We start from the raw sequence: 13,527 nt of genomic DNA, 5'->3' as shown, positions 1-13,527 counted from the left end.
GGAACCCTCATCCTGCTGGGGAGGAGCAGCCCCAGCACCAGGACACGCTGGGGCTCTGCACAAATGGGCCTGGGCTTCCCAGTGCTATGCAGCTCAGCAGAGTGCCCTGCTGCCTATGAGGTGTTCTGTGCCAAAGAGCAGAAGGGCTGCACTTGCCCGATACATAGAAGAAAAAGGATTCTCCCTGCAGTGGGGAGCAGGCTGGAACATGGGCTGCTGGCTCCACACAAACACATCCAAAGCGGGATCCCCAGGGGGGTGAACTGCTGGTAAGAGAAAGATAGGTATTTTTTGGGTGGAGAACTGCAAGCGCTGCCATCCCCCAGCAGAGGTGGCACACACAGTGTGCAGGTGGGCACACACCTTCCTGCTCTTCATCCCGGGGCAGGAAGCTGCAGGGAGAGGATACGTAGGGTGGTTGGGGGGAGCATAGGCAGGGAGCCTGAGGGGGCTGCAGGCTTTGGGCTAAGGAGAAATGCAGCCTGAGCAGAGAATCTGCCTCTTGGGCTGCTCCTGCATTCAGAAAACAAAACTCAGCACCGGTGAGGAGGAATGCTGTAAGAAGATGCACTCCGCATGCAGCCTCCAGCTGAGATTCAAGTGTGACCTCGGGGACAGATGCTGCCCAGGCATCTGCACCAGCTCAGCCCTGTAGGATGGCCGAGGCAAGCCTGAGCCCGGGAAAGGTGGGAAAGTGAGTTCTGGGGGCTTGGAAGGGAAGATGAAGGTAGAGGGCCTCTGGCAGCTGCTGGTTCCTCACTCCCAAGGACGTGGAGAAATCAAGTGCTTCAGGACCTGCTGATGCAAAGAATGTGATGAAGAGCAGCTCCATTCCCGAGGTGAAGCTGTGGCCTCGCGGCACAGGGCAGCGCGGTCTGCCAGCACCCCTTCCCCTGCAGTGCTCCTCCCGGAGCCGCCTTTGGTGCCCCTCGGCCCCAGCCGGGTGCTCCTGCGGGCGTGGGAGTCTGCGGGGCTGCGGTGGCCGCAGGGACACTGAGCCTGGCAAGCTCTGAGCTCCGAGGACGGCGACGGGGCGCGAGGGAACGGCACGGAGCTGCGTCAGGGCGGGGAGCAGAGGGGGACCAGGGAAAGTGGCTCAGCCCCGATCCTTGTGCTCAGGAAGCGCTGTTACACCGCTCTCAGCCGTCGGGTTTGGAGCTGCGGATCCTTTCCAGCTCGGGGTGCTGTGCGGTTCGATGGGAGCCGGGCGCTGACCCGAGCACCTGCGTTTACCCGGGGCGTGGGGGAGGGGATCGGGCGGACCTCGCTCCAGAGATGCGCGCCGACCCCGCAGCCGTCCCGAGGGCAGCGCGCCGTGCGGGGCAGGTGGAGGCAGCGGAGCCCGCGGGGCAGGCGGCAGTACCCGGCTCCCGCGGCTCCCCGAGCGGCGGAGGCTCCTCCTCCTCCTTAACTCTTGCCGGGGCCGGGCGAAGCCGCGCTGCCGGGCCGGGGCTCGGGGCTACCGGGCGGCTCCGCGCAGCCGTGGGGTCCCACCCGCGCTCGGCGTTGTGGCCGCGGCCGTCCGTGGGGCGCGGGGCTGGCACCGGGCAGCGCGCATCGCACCGCCCCGGGCCGGCAGCTCCCGGCCCCTCCCCGCCCCCGGGCAGCGCCGGGCAAGGTGAGCCCCCCCATCTCCCCCCCCCACCCCCCCGCAGCCCCGGCCTCTCCGCTCCGCACCGCGGGCTGTAAGAAGTTAATTTATTTTTGGAAAAGCGGCTCGCAGAGTTTGTCTAATTCCATCCGCACCGGCTCCTTTCGCTCTATTTTAAAGCGGTTCTTACTGTGCTCTGCGAGTTTATAAAAACAATCAGTGCTCCCTGATAAAAGCGGCCCTAACCCGCGGAGGAAGCAAGGAGCCCCAAAAGCCTCATCTCCTCCCGGACACTGTAGCTCAGCCGAAAAACTCGCAGGTAATTCGCGTTTCCTACTCCACGTCTTTCTGCCCTCCGGCTGCTTGCTCACAGTGCTGCCGACACACGGCACTCCCACCCCGCGGGGCGCGCTCCCGCTGCTTCTCGGGGCGGGGGGGGGGGGGGGGCGGTGGGGCCGCGCGCACCTGACAGCCCCACACCTCTGCAGCCCCACACCTGGCAATCCCACACCTCTGCAGCCCCACACCTCTGCAACACTGCACCTCCGCAGCCCCACACCTGGCTGCTCCGCACCGCTGCACGGTGAGCAGCGGGTGCTGCTTTGCAAAGGGAAGATGATGGGGAAGGGCCACGTGAGTGCCCGCTGGCCGTTTGGAGGCTGCTCGGAAGGGCTCACTGAGCCAGCAGCCCCGCCGCACCCCTCCCAGCTTCTGCTCCCCGCGCTCCTGCCTCGCCAGGGGGCTGCGTGCAGGGTCAGGCCGGTTGCACCGACCGCGTAGTGCCACTTCACTGTGACTCACCAGCGCGACCCGTAGAAACTGTTTAGTAAAAGCTCCCGGCATCGCTCACGCTTTAAAATCCGGGGCGTTTATGGACCGCTTTGTTTCTTTTTAAATGAATGCACTGAAAAGTGCGTCCTGACATAAACGGTTCATCTCGTCTGTTGAGCTGCAAAAGTGCTCTGGGGAGGTTTGCTGGCCTCGCACGGGGCTCCTGCTGCTGCAGGGTTAATGCTTTTGGGAGCTGCCTTGGCAGCAGCACAGGGTCCCAGTGCAGCTGGGCTGTGTGGAGCACAGCAGTACTGCCCAGCTGCCCTGTATCCATCCCTGTGCTGTGCCCATCCCTGCACTTAACCCGTGTTGCACTATGCCCATCCTGTGCTGTGCCATCTCTGCTCTTTACCCATGCCTGTGCTGCGCTCCTGCTGCACTGTGCCCATCCCTGCCTGCACTGTGCCCATCTCTCCCTGCACTGTGCCCATCCCTCCCTGCACTGTGCCCATCCCTGCCTGCACTGTGCCCATCCCTCCCTGCACTGTGCCCATCCCTCCCTGCACTGTGCCCATCTCTCCGCTGCCCGCAGTGCTGCCCAAAGTTCTCCATTGCTCTCGGGGGCTCTGCAGGTGTTGGGGAAAGGGCTGAGGTTTCTGTGCTGTGCCGCAGCCCATCTGCGTCCTGGTCAACGTTTCCCTCTTTCCTATGGGTAAAGACCACCTTTAGGAGGAAAATGGATTTTGTTTTAGAATGGTTTGAGCTGATCTCTCCTGCAAATGTCACTTGACAGGTGGCCCAGGGGATGGCAGAAGGCCCCACAGTGCCGTCCCAGTGCCACTCTGTCCCGGGCTGTGGTGGTCCACGCGCAGGGAGGGACGATGCGGCCGTTGTGTGGAGCATCAAGCTAAAAATAGTTTCTCTTTTCTGCTCCATCTGAATGGGCAGCCACATATGACTGTACATGGATTTGTCTGATAGTCTTGTTTCAGTGTAAGAGACAAAATATCTTAGTTATGGCTTTGTTCTTCAGCTAACAATGGGTAGCTAAAAATATCCAACTTTGTTCCACTCAATAAAATTCTCTCAAGGGGAGACACTAACGTTTCATTTTTGCCAGATCCATGCAAAATGCAGCCAAAGAAAACGCGCATTTTTGCCAACAACTTTTCATAAAACTTGCAATGAGCAGAAAACCGCGCAGTGCTGTGAGCGGGGGCTGCGCCGGCTGCTGCATGGCACCGTGGGCTGCCCCGCTCCCTGCGGGCACTCGGGGAGGGCAGAGCATGGGAGCCTCCTCCACCTCATCTTTCTCCTCCTCCTCCTCATGCTGATCCTTCTCCTCTCATGGTCCATGCATGCTCGTGCTGCCTTGCAGGAGGAGTGTGCCCCATCCCTTTAGCGTCAGCTGCTTGGTGGTCGCTGTGGTCTTGCTCCAGTTCCCTTATTTCCCGTGTTACGGCAGCCGGGGCTGGGGCCGGCCCTGTCCTGCTGTGCGTTGTGCGCACGTTAAAAGCCCGGCATGGCTCCGCAGTGCGCTCGCAGCCTGACAGCCAGGAGGAAACTAGCAGGGACCTCACTGGGTTGGCACGGCCCCGTGAGATGGGAAGGAGGTGGGAAGGAGAGGCCTGCTCCTGCTCGCCCCCATTTCCAAATACAAATGTTCCCTAGTGCCCCAACCTATCTGCAGCACTGTGCTGGTGTCTGCAGCACCACAAATAATGGGGTGAATGAGGGGCTAGCCCAATACTCATTGTCTCTCTGAACCTGTTTCCATTTTCCAGCATCTCTCCTGTGTGCAGATGTCCACTGAAAATCACAGTAACAATCCCAGACCTCTCTGTGCTGTAGTGGCTTTCCAGGCCATAGTGCCATGTCCAGTGCTCCTACTGAACTGTGTCCCTTCCTGCAACCTTGGCATATCGATGCTTTTCTTTGGGCACTCTGTTTTGTATATGGCCTCATTAATCCTGCTGGCATTCAGGCTCCTGTGGCAGGGACATTTCAGTGCAAGGCTGATGGGTTATGGCAGGAGCAGTTCTTTGTGCCCACAGTGTGACGGAGCTCTTGATGCCCAGGCTGGATGAAGCAGGCGCGGTCTCTTGGTGAGGGTATCTCACAGATGAGGTTGTTGACAGAGGGGGATGCAGGCAGGGATTTGGGCTGGGGGATCCTTGGTGTCTCCTTATGTGCTGTGGCTGAAGCACAGCCTTCCTCTGTCTGGTGCTCACCTTGCTCCCCCAGTCCACAGGCACCTGTCCTGCAGGACCTGTCCTCCTCCCCGGGGGCTGTACTCCAGAGGGGGGCTGAAGGCACTGCCTGCTGTGATTCATGCAGTGTTTGCTGCTGCAGCATTCCCGGAATGTACCTGCTTTATTTCTTGTCCTTCTTGCTTGTTATTGGAGAGGAATGAAGTTAGTTGACACCAAGCTGAGTGGTGCAGCTGATACAGCAGAAGGAAGGGATGCCATCCAGAGGGATATGGACAGGCTTGAAAAGTGGGCCCATATGAACCTAATGAGGCTCAACAAGGGCAAGTGCAAGGTGTTGCAGTTGGATCAGGGCAATCCCAGACATGTACAGACTGGGAGAATAAGCGAGCCAGCAGTGTGCACTCAAGCCTGGAAGGCAAGCAATACCCTGGGCTGCATGAACAGAGCGGTGGCAGCTGCATGTTAGGTCCTGGTGGAGATATTCAGGAGCTTGGGACCCTGTGAGGTCCCAGGTGGTCCCCTGTGAGCTGGGTACCATGCTGCCATGTCATCTCAATGTAATGTGCCAGACCAGAGCCTGGCCACTCTGGCTAAGCTCTTGGGCTGGCAGGGGCTGGAAACATGGTGCCAACTCAAGGCTCCCCACTCCTGCAGCTCACAGCACAGCTGTGCTGCAGCACGGCTGAGAGCTTCACACCCAGCAGAGAGGAGGCACCAGTGCCTGCCTGTGCCCCTGGTCCTCCATGCTGAGCTCCTCCAGACTCTGACTGGCCCCAAGGATGAGAGCACTGAACAGACAGGGCTGTCATTTTGAAAGTCCCCAAAGTGCATCTCTTCTGCCTGCTTCCTCCCATGGTCTCAGGGGGAAGGCCGATTTACAGGGGAGATTTCTTCTGAAGGACTCATGCCCGTCCTGGGAGCTGGCGGGTGCATTGGGTGCAGAGATGCTGTCCAGTTCTTTGTCCCTGTGTGAAAGGACTGGAGAGGAGCAGTAAGATTGTAGCTGGGGAGCAGGGAGAAGGGCACATCGGGGCATGGTGTGTGACGTGCTGCTGTTCTCCAGACTTACAATAACACTGCTGTGGTGAGTTACACATTTCTGCAAGGGGACAAGAGACAAATCTATTTATTTATTTATTTATTTATTTATTGCCTGAGGTGATCCAGGGTGATTTTTTTCCCATAGGACTAGAGGGAATGGCTTCAAGCTGCGCCAGGGGAGGTTCAGGATGGATGTTAGGAAATACTGCTTTTCTGAAAGAGTGGTCAGGTGCTGGAATGGACTGCCCAGGGGGGTGGTGGAGTCACCAACCCTAGAGGTGTTCAAGGAACATTTGGACGTTGTGTTGAGGGACATGGTTTAGTGAGAACTATTGGTGATGGGTGGATGGTTGGACTAGGTGATCCTGTGGGTCTTTTCCAGCCTCAGTGATTCTATGACTCTATGATTCCTTGGCAAGTCTGCAATCTGTAGCCTTCCCCCATGCTCCATGTCTGCTGAAGAAGCACCTCTAGTTTGAGGCAAAGCTGTTGGTGACCCTGTGATGGCCCAGCCCTCCTTCAGCCAGCTGCAGCTGATGGTGGGTCTCAGCCCATCCCACCACCCAGGCATGTTGCTTCAGCTGCCACGTGCCTATGCCCGAGACTGCCCGTGACAGCAGCCAGCAGCTCGGTGCTGTTGGCCTTGGCCTGGAGAAGGCCCCAGGACAGGGGATGTGGCTCTGCCTTAACTGCATTTTCTGACTCATATTGATTTATGACCCAACCTCAAGCCAAAAATACACCCAGCTCGCATGGGCACTGCTGGAGCAGACACTGAGGTCTTATCAGCTGTCCCCAGGGCCTTCCTGGCTGCTGACCTCATCTGGAGGCTGTGACAGCCGTGGGCACACTGCGGCCAGTGGTGCCGGGTCCGCTCTGGGCCTTCTCCCCAGAGCTGCTATGGGATGGCACCCGGAGCCCCAGGGCAGCTGCGGGCCCTGCTCAGCTCTGTGCTGACCCTCATGGGCTCCCACTGCTGTGGCCAGCGTTGAGCATGCATCCAGGAGGTTTCTCACCATGGGAAGTGCCCCCAGGCTCTGCTCTGGAGGCAAAAGGGCACTCTGTGACACTGCGGGCATCTCCCATCCCATGGGCTTCCTTCCCTCCTCATGCTCCACCAGCCCCAGCACAGCCAGATTTACCCTTCTGTTGTTCTTCAGGCATCGCAGGGCCAGTCCATCCCAGACGCTGCTGCAGCCAGTGACGGGGGAGAAAGCACAGTGGCTGTGGCCTGTTGAGGGCGGCAGTCTGATCACTCACAAGAGGGGCACCTCTGCGGTTAGGGTGATCCTCTGAGCCACAGGCTGGCAGCACTCCCGCAGCACACTGCAATGCATTGCACCCTGACTGACAGTTCTGCAGCTTTCCTGCATTTCTGGAAGCAAAACTGCAGCTGAGGAAGAGCAAAGGAAGCTGGGCTGAGTGTATCACTGTAGGAGTCTGTTTCAAGGTGCTCCTAGAGGAACTAGCTGCAGTGCAGAGGGATGCGGGGATGAAGGAGCTGAAGAGAGCACGTGGACACAGCTGGGTGTGGATCCAGCCTCAGTGCATCTGTGCGTGTTGTTCCCTATCTGCAGGGCAGGCGAAGGCCATAAATCAAAGCAGATCTCTAGGAGAAGTGCTGTCAGAGCAGGTCATTTCACAGGGCTCTGACATCGGCCAGCCAGCTGCTGGATGGGGCATATGGAGTTTGTTTAACCACCCGCAGCAGCACATCGTGCCATGGGCCCAGCAGCTCGTTGTGCAGTGCAAGTAACAATAACAGTGTGTACAGTTGTTGGAGGGTTGCAATGCCATGTGGGATTTGCTCTCCCCTTAGGAAATGTTCCTGGGAAAGTCTTTTTGCTCGCAGTGCTAGCAGAGGAGATTCAACTCCATTCTGAAGCAAGACGATGAATAATAACTCCCCAGAGATGTGGCAAAGGCTGTGAAACAGCCTCACAGAGCTGTGAGCCCCAGCTCAAAGGGCCCTGCTGCGTTCTGTCCTGGAAAACTCTCAGTGTCTCATTTCTGCTCCACAAACAGCACGTAGGCATCTCCACCAGCGGCTGTCATCACCGCACGAGGAGCTGTCCCGGCGTGCTGCTTGGAGTCCCCGGGTTCAGCGCTGACGAACAGCTCTGTCCCTGGAGGCTGCTGCATTGCCTGGGGTGTGTGGCTGGTCCAGAAGGGCTCACTGAATACTGAGCTGCTAAGTGGGGTTCAGATAGCTGAAGTGGTCCTTTCAGAGGTGTTTGAGTTTGGGAAATCCTTTGTGCCGTTGCTTGCTCATCCCCATGCCATTGCTCCATGCTGTTTCTCTAGGGCAGTTCCGTCAGGTGGCCCCAGACCTGTGTCCCACTGTGCTCCACCGGCCAGCCGTACAGAGAGCCGGAGGTCCTTCAAGTGTCCCCTTCCTGCTCTGCTGCTTTCCCGCAGCAAAACTGTCCTCCTCTCTTTAGCAGTGAAAGCATTGGAGGAGGTGCACGACTGCTCTGTGCAGCAGCTTCAGGACTCCCTGGCAGGTGTGGTCTCATGGCCATGTGTCAGCTGGTGTCATTGCACTCCTGCCAGGCTCCAGGGCTTAGAGATTGCTGCTGAGTGATGGACGGTGTCTCTGTGTCGGCCCAGAGCCATTCTGCTTTGTATTCAGGGAAATACGACAGTGGAAGTCAGACACACAGCCTTTCAGAAGGGTTTGCAAACACACTCCTTGGTTCAAACTGAATAAGAATCCTACAAACAAATATCTCTTCCAGCAGTTTTGGCCTTGGTTTCTTCCCAGGGAAACCCTGCTACTCCACACCCTGCCCCAGGTTTACAGGGCTGCAGAGAGCTGAGACACAGCCGTGATGCACGGCTACCAGCTGGAGATTCTGATAATTGCTGTATCCCACTGGAGACACATCCACGAGGCTGGTACAGCCCTCTGTGCAGGAGCTGACCCTCTGTGGTGACTGGAGCCAGTCCTGGAGCATGAGGGACTGCTGGCATAGCCAGGACACAAAGGGTGCCCCAAGGTCTGGTGTGCCCACCATCTCACATACAGCACACAGCCAGGCCTAGAGAAGGAGATAAGGGATGTCTTAGTCCAGAGTGGGAGGCAGCAGCTCTTTGGAGAAGAGTAGGATGTGCCAATAGCCCTGTTTTTGTGCTCTTCGTAGAGCAGACTTGACAATAAGCCCATGCAGGCCCTTCCGTTATGAATTTTCACCCATGCAGAATGCTTGCTGGTATCTGCTCCTCTGCTTTGCCTTCTCCAGGGCCATCTGACTGCAGCATGCACGCTCTGGCTGCCCAGCATCCCAGCCATTTGTCACTGAGAAATTTAACTTTCTGAAGTCTGCAAGCTTGCTAAGAATAAACTTAATAAATTAGTGAGCGTATTTAAAGTGCACCACTGCTCGCTGATCTGGCATTTTAATCTACTCGTGAAGCTATCCAGAGTGTTTGCTCAGCGTGTGGCCAAGTTCTGAAATATTTGCATGCTGCTATTGTCAGTACATCTCCTGACCCTTTGCAAAAGGATGGCAGGAGGAGTGAATTTATAAGAATCTTCCACTGGCGAAGGTAGCGGAGCCGTTCCTAACACACTCAGAAGAGTTATCTCCCTTAGATCATCTTCGCCTGTTATTCCGATCGGGTGGATGAGATACAATTAAACAGCACAGCTGTGTTTTATGTTCTCCAGAGCTACATATCCTCTTCAGTGACACACATTCTTTGCAGGTCAGTTGTAAAACATGTTTGATGTTGGCACATAGGCAAAACGAAGCTGCTGTCTCTGTTGGGAATGGCAGTGGGGAAGCTGCAGGTTAGCCTGGCCTTGCCCCATTGATGGGCTGCCCATTTCTTCCTGCCCCTTCCCCATAGCTGGGCAGCAGGCAGGGGGCTTGTGCAGTCAGGATGAGGGCCAAGCAGCTGGGCTGCAGGAGCTGGTTCTGCTCCCCTCCTCCTCTGCCTTGTTACAGCAGCATGGATAACAAATCCTCCACAGGCTATTCTGTAAGCTGCCCATTTCCACCCATTCTTTGGGGCTCTTGGAGCTTCAATGAATGGAGCAAGATTTCACACTCTGTAGGGCACCATGGACATGTTTCTTTCCGTGACCATCTCCACGCTGTGGTCTGTGCAGGGTGCAGGCTCTGAAGTCCTCACAGTCCTCCTGGAGCCAACTTTGCAGGGAGCAGCACGCAGAGGTTTTCAGCTGCAGGGCAGCCACTGCTCCCGCTGGCTCCATGCACTGTGTGCTGTTTCAGGGTTGGGGGTTTGGGTGATGGTAGTCCCTGGCCGCCAGTCTCTTTGTGCAGAAGTTGGCATTTCTAAATAGCAAATCATAGAGTCATGGGACCTCAGAATCACAAGAGTTGGAACGGACCTTTAGAGGTCATCTCTTCCAACTCCCCTGCAATGAACAGGGACTCCCGCAGCTCCCTCAGTGCTCAGAGCCACGTCCAGCCTGACCTCGGATGTCTGCAGGGATGGGGCACCCCCACATCTCTGGGCAACCTGTACCAGTGCCTCGCTGTCCTCGCTGTCAAAAGGTTTTTTCCTTATGTCCAATATGAATTTCCCCTTTCAGCTTTTCCTCGACTTTTTTATTGTTAATTTTATCAGTTTCTTTTTCCTGTTTTTTTTTTTAATGTTGTGTGCTGATGAGCATCTGCTAACTAGTCTTCTTTGTTCTCCTGTGGTGCAGAATTGTGACTGTGACCCAAACATTGGCCCCAGAACGGTCTGCCCTACTTCAGACATACACTTAGCACGGGAAGTATTGCTTCCTGAGCAGCACTCCTCAGCCAGGTGTGGGAGTGACAGCAGGCTGACCCCAGCACAGAGCCCTGGGATCTGGGGAGGCTGGAGCTCAAGCATGAGCACACAGAATCAAATGTAAGGAAGCATGGATCTGAGTTGAACTTGGATTAAAAAGAAAAAATTTTGAAAAGGAACATTGTCAAGAACAAAAGCTTGATATTTTTGAAGTGAGATTGTTTCTGCGGTGCTTCACAGTTCAATTAGCTGCCACAAGAATTCACTTCTTTTTGCTCTGAAGATCGCTGCAGGTCTAGGAAGTCTTATTAATATATTTATTTTGTGTGACAAACGTGTCACCAGGAAAAATGTTACGTTAAAGCTTTTGCTATCAGTGGTGCATGACTGAAAGGGAGCAGTGGGACTCAGTCCTGACTGCAGGTACAGTCAGCAACAGAGATGAAACTCTTCTGATTTCCTTCTCAGTGCTGCTTGAACTATGAGAACTGCAGATATCTTTGTGACTATCTACTCTGGCTACCAGGTGTAATCTGAGCCCACATTTTCTTCTGCTTGAGTCACAGCAGGCAACCAAGCATGATGTAACATTTGCTGATGATGGTGATTCCCACAGTGCCCAAGTGAATTGTTGTAGTGGTTCACTGCCCTTGCTGATATGCCAGTAATACTGTGCCACATTACTACTTCCAGTTCACCTAGCTTCAGCTTCTGGACATCAGACTGTAGTAAAGCTCAAACTGCTAGGCTGGAGAGTCTTCTGTGGGAAAACAGTCCATATACCTCACAGCCTGCTTTTTGGCTTACAGAGCATATTGATCTCTTGTGGTCTCTCATTGTAAGGTCAGTTCTCTTTAACCATCTTCATGGCTCTTCTCCCAGTCTCTCAATGTCCTGGTGAGCAGCACAACCAGCTGCTGTCTGGGCACAGGCAGCCAAAGGCAGGGGCATGATTCTGATTCCCCCTCAAGGCTTGCAGCAGCCTTTGGGGCACCCTCACATGTGAGGAGGGTATGGTCAGTCTGAACTCTATCAAACCCCCCAGGGTTTCACAACCACTGCTTCCTGGGACAGAGCATCCTGCCTGCTATGTGTGATCCATAATCTGCGTTCTTGTTCCAAGATGTATGACTATATTTGGTGATATCGACAATCTGCTTGTGCCCAGTTTTACCAGCAACCCAGGCCATTCTGTATCAGTGATCTGGCTTCTTCTCTATTTGCCAGTCTCACAATCTCTGTGTCATCAGCAAACTTTACCACAGATGATTTAATATTTTTTCAGATCATTGATAAAAGTGTTGAATAGCACAGGGCCAAGAACCGACCCCTGGGGAACTCCACTAAATCCACCCCTGCTGGGTGAGGAGTTCCCATTTACAATTGCCTCTGAGACACGTTATCCAGCCAGCTTTTAATCTATTTAATGTGTGCCATGTTGATTGTGTATTGTTCTAGTTTCTTAATCAAAATGTCATACAGTACCAAGTTGCCTTGCAGAAGTCTAAGCATATTACACCACCAATATTATTTTTATCAATCAAACTTGTAATTTCACAAAAAAGATTAATCTTTGTCTGACAAGCTCTGTTTTCCGTAAGTCTCTGTGAATTAACATTCATTGTGTTCCTTCATCTTAAATCCCCACCTGCTGCATGCTGTAGCAGCCTTCAGAGGTGAGTGCCCAGAGCAGAAGCCAGGCTGACCAGCCTGCCAGGATCCAGTTCATCCAACAACTCCACAAACACTGGCAAATATCAGCTTTCCTGTGTTGCTGTTGACTGTTCTAGTGCCTCCATCCAGAGACAGACTAGTACAAACAACTTCAGAAGAGCTATATTTATTCCTTTTATATTGAGAAATTGCTTCTCATCGGTTTCAGGTTTGCAGCACACACGTTGTCCTCAGCTCTTGGCTTTACTTATCAGTTCTCTACGTTTTCTCACTTCTCATTCATTATTATCAATTTCCCCTTTCTTAAGTTATATATGGTTTTCTTATTTTTCACAGTTGTCTTCACTTCTTTCACAAGCCAGAGCCTTTTTTTTTAAGCAGTGTTGCCTTCTTTCTCAATTGTGGGATTGTGGTTTTGGGGCAACACGTAAAATGTTTTTCAACAATTCCCAGTTAGCATTCACATTTTTCTGATTAAATACTTCTCCCAATTGATTCGCTTCATAATTGTTTTCAGCTCTGTGAAACTGAATCTTTTCAGCATTAAGTGGATATATTTTCAGAACAGAGCTTCACTTTAAATACTCTCTTTATAGCCATTATGCTTTTCAGTTAAATAAAATAAAGCACTGACTCTTAGAGACATTTGGCATGCATTTTAGGGTCACAGAACTGGGAAATGGGAATTGTTCCCTTAGAAAAGATGTTTTCATTAAAAGTTTTTTTGTGTGTGTGTCAAAGTGTATATTAATTTGAATAAAGTGAGGCTTGCCTAAAATCCAGAGCTGTGAGATGGCATCGTCTTTTTCTTTGGCAACAGGAGTTTCAAATGTTTACTCCAAAACTTTTTTAAAATTCTCCACACTTCTCTAACATCCAGCAACTAAAATGAGAAACTCTTTAATCACTTTGAAGTCATTCAGGTTTAACTGGAAGTGAACATTTCCTGTTGAAATTATGAATTTGGTGTCCAGAATACCACATTTCATTGACAAAACTTTTGAGCAAACATTTGTCTCTCTTTCTGTGGAGGATGCCTGTGGTTAGGATGTCTCTGCTGAGGTGCTCAGCTAATGGTGGGCAGATGGTCACAGATCATAGAATCATAGATTAATAGGATCATAGAATGGCTTGGCTTGGAAGGGAGCTCCGTGGTCACCATATGCCAATCCCCCTGCCTCAGGCAGAGTTACCAGCCACGTACTAGACCAGGCTGCCCCAGGCCCCATCCAACATGGCCTTGAATACCTCAGTGATGGGGCATCCACAACTTCTCTGGGCAGTCTGTTCCAGCACCTGACTACTCTCTCTATGTATAATTTCCCCCTGATATCTAACCTAAATCTCCCCTCCTTTAGTCTAAAACTATTCCCCCTCATCTTATCACTATCTACCTGTGTAAAAAGTTGATTTCCCTCATGTTTCTAAATTTCCTTGAAATATTGGAAGGCTGCAATGAGGTCTCCCTGCAGCCTTCCCTTCTCCAGA

General features: G+C 53.5%; 1 protein-coding gene across 1 annotated transcript in view; it reads left to right on the top strand.

Moving 5' to 3' along the window:
- The first annotated feature begins 1,769 nt into the window (after positions 1 to 1,769).
- Positions 1,770 to 13,527, top strand: part of MYOCD (myocardin) — a 225,236-nt gene continuing 213,478 nt past the window's right edge. Inside the window, 1 exon segment of the mRNA XM_065735104.1 lies at positions 1,770 to 1,910. The gene's annotated coding sequence lies outside the window, so the exon portion shown is untranslated.

The sequence above is a fragment of the Cyrtonyx montezumae genome, unplaced genomic scaffold, assembly GCF_038088225.1.
Source record: "Cyrtonyx montezumae isolate F1298 unplaced genomic scaffold, pur_monq_1.0 scaffold_19, whole genome shotgun sequence".
Lineage (NCBI taxonomy): Eukaryota > Metazoa > Chordata > Aves > Galliformes > Odontophoridae > Cyrtonyx > Cyrtonyx montezumae.
This window is presented reverse-complemented; position numbering and strand designations above follow the sequence as displayed.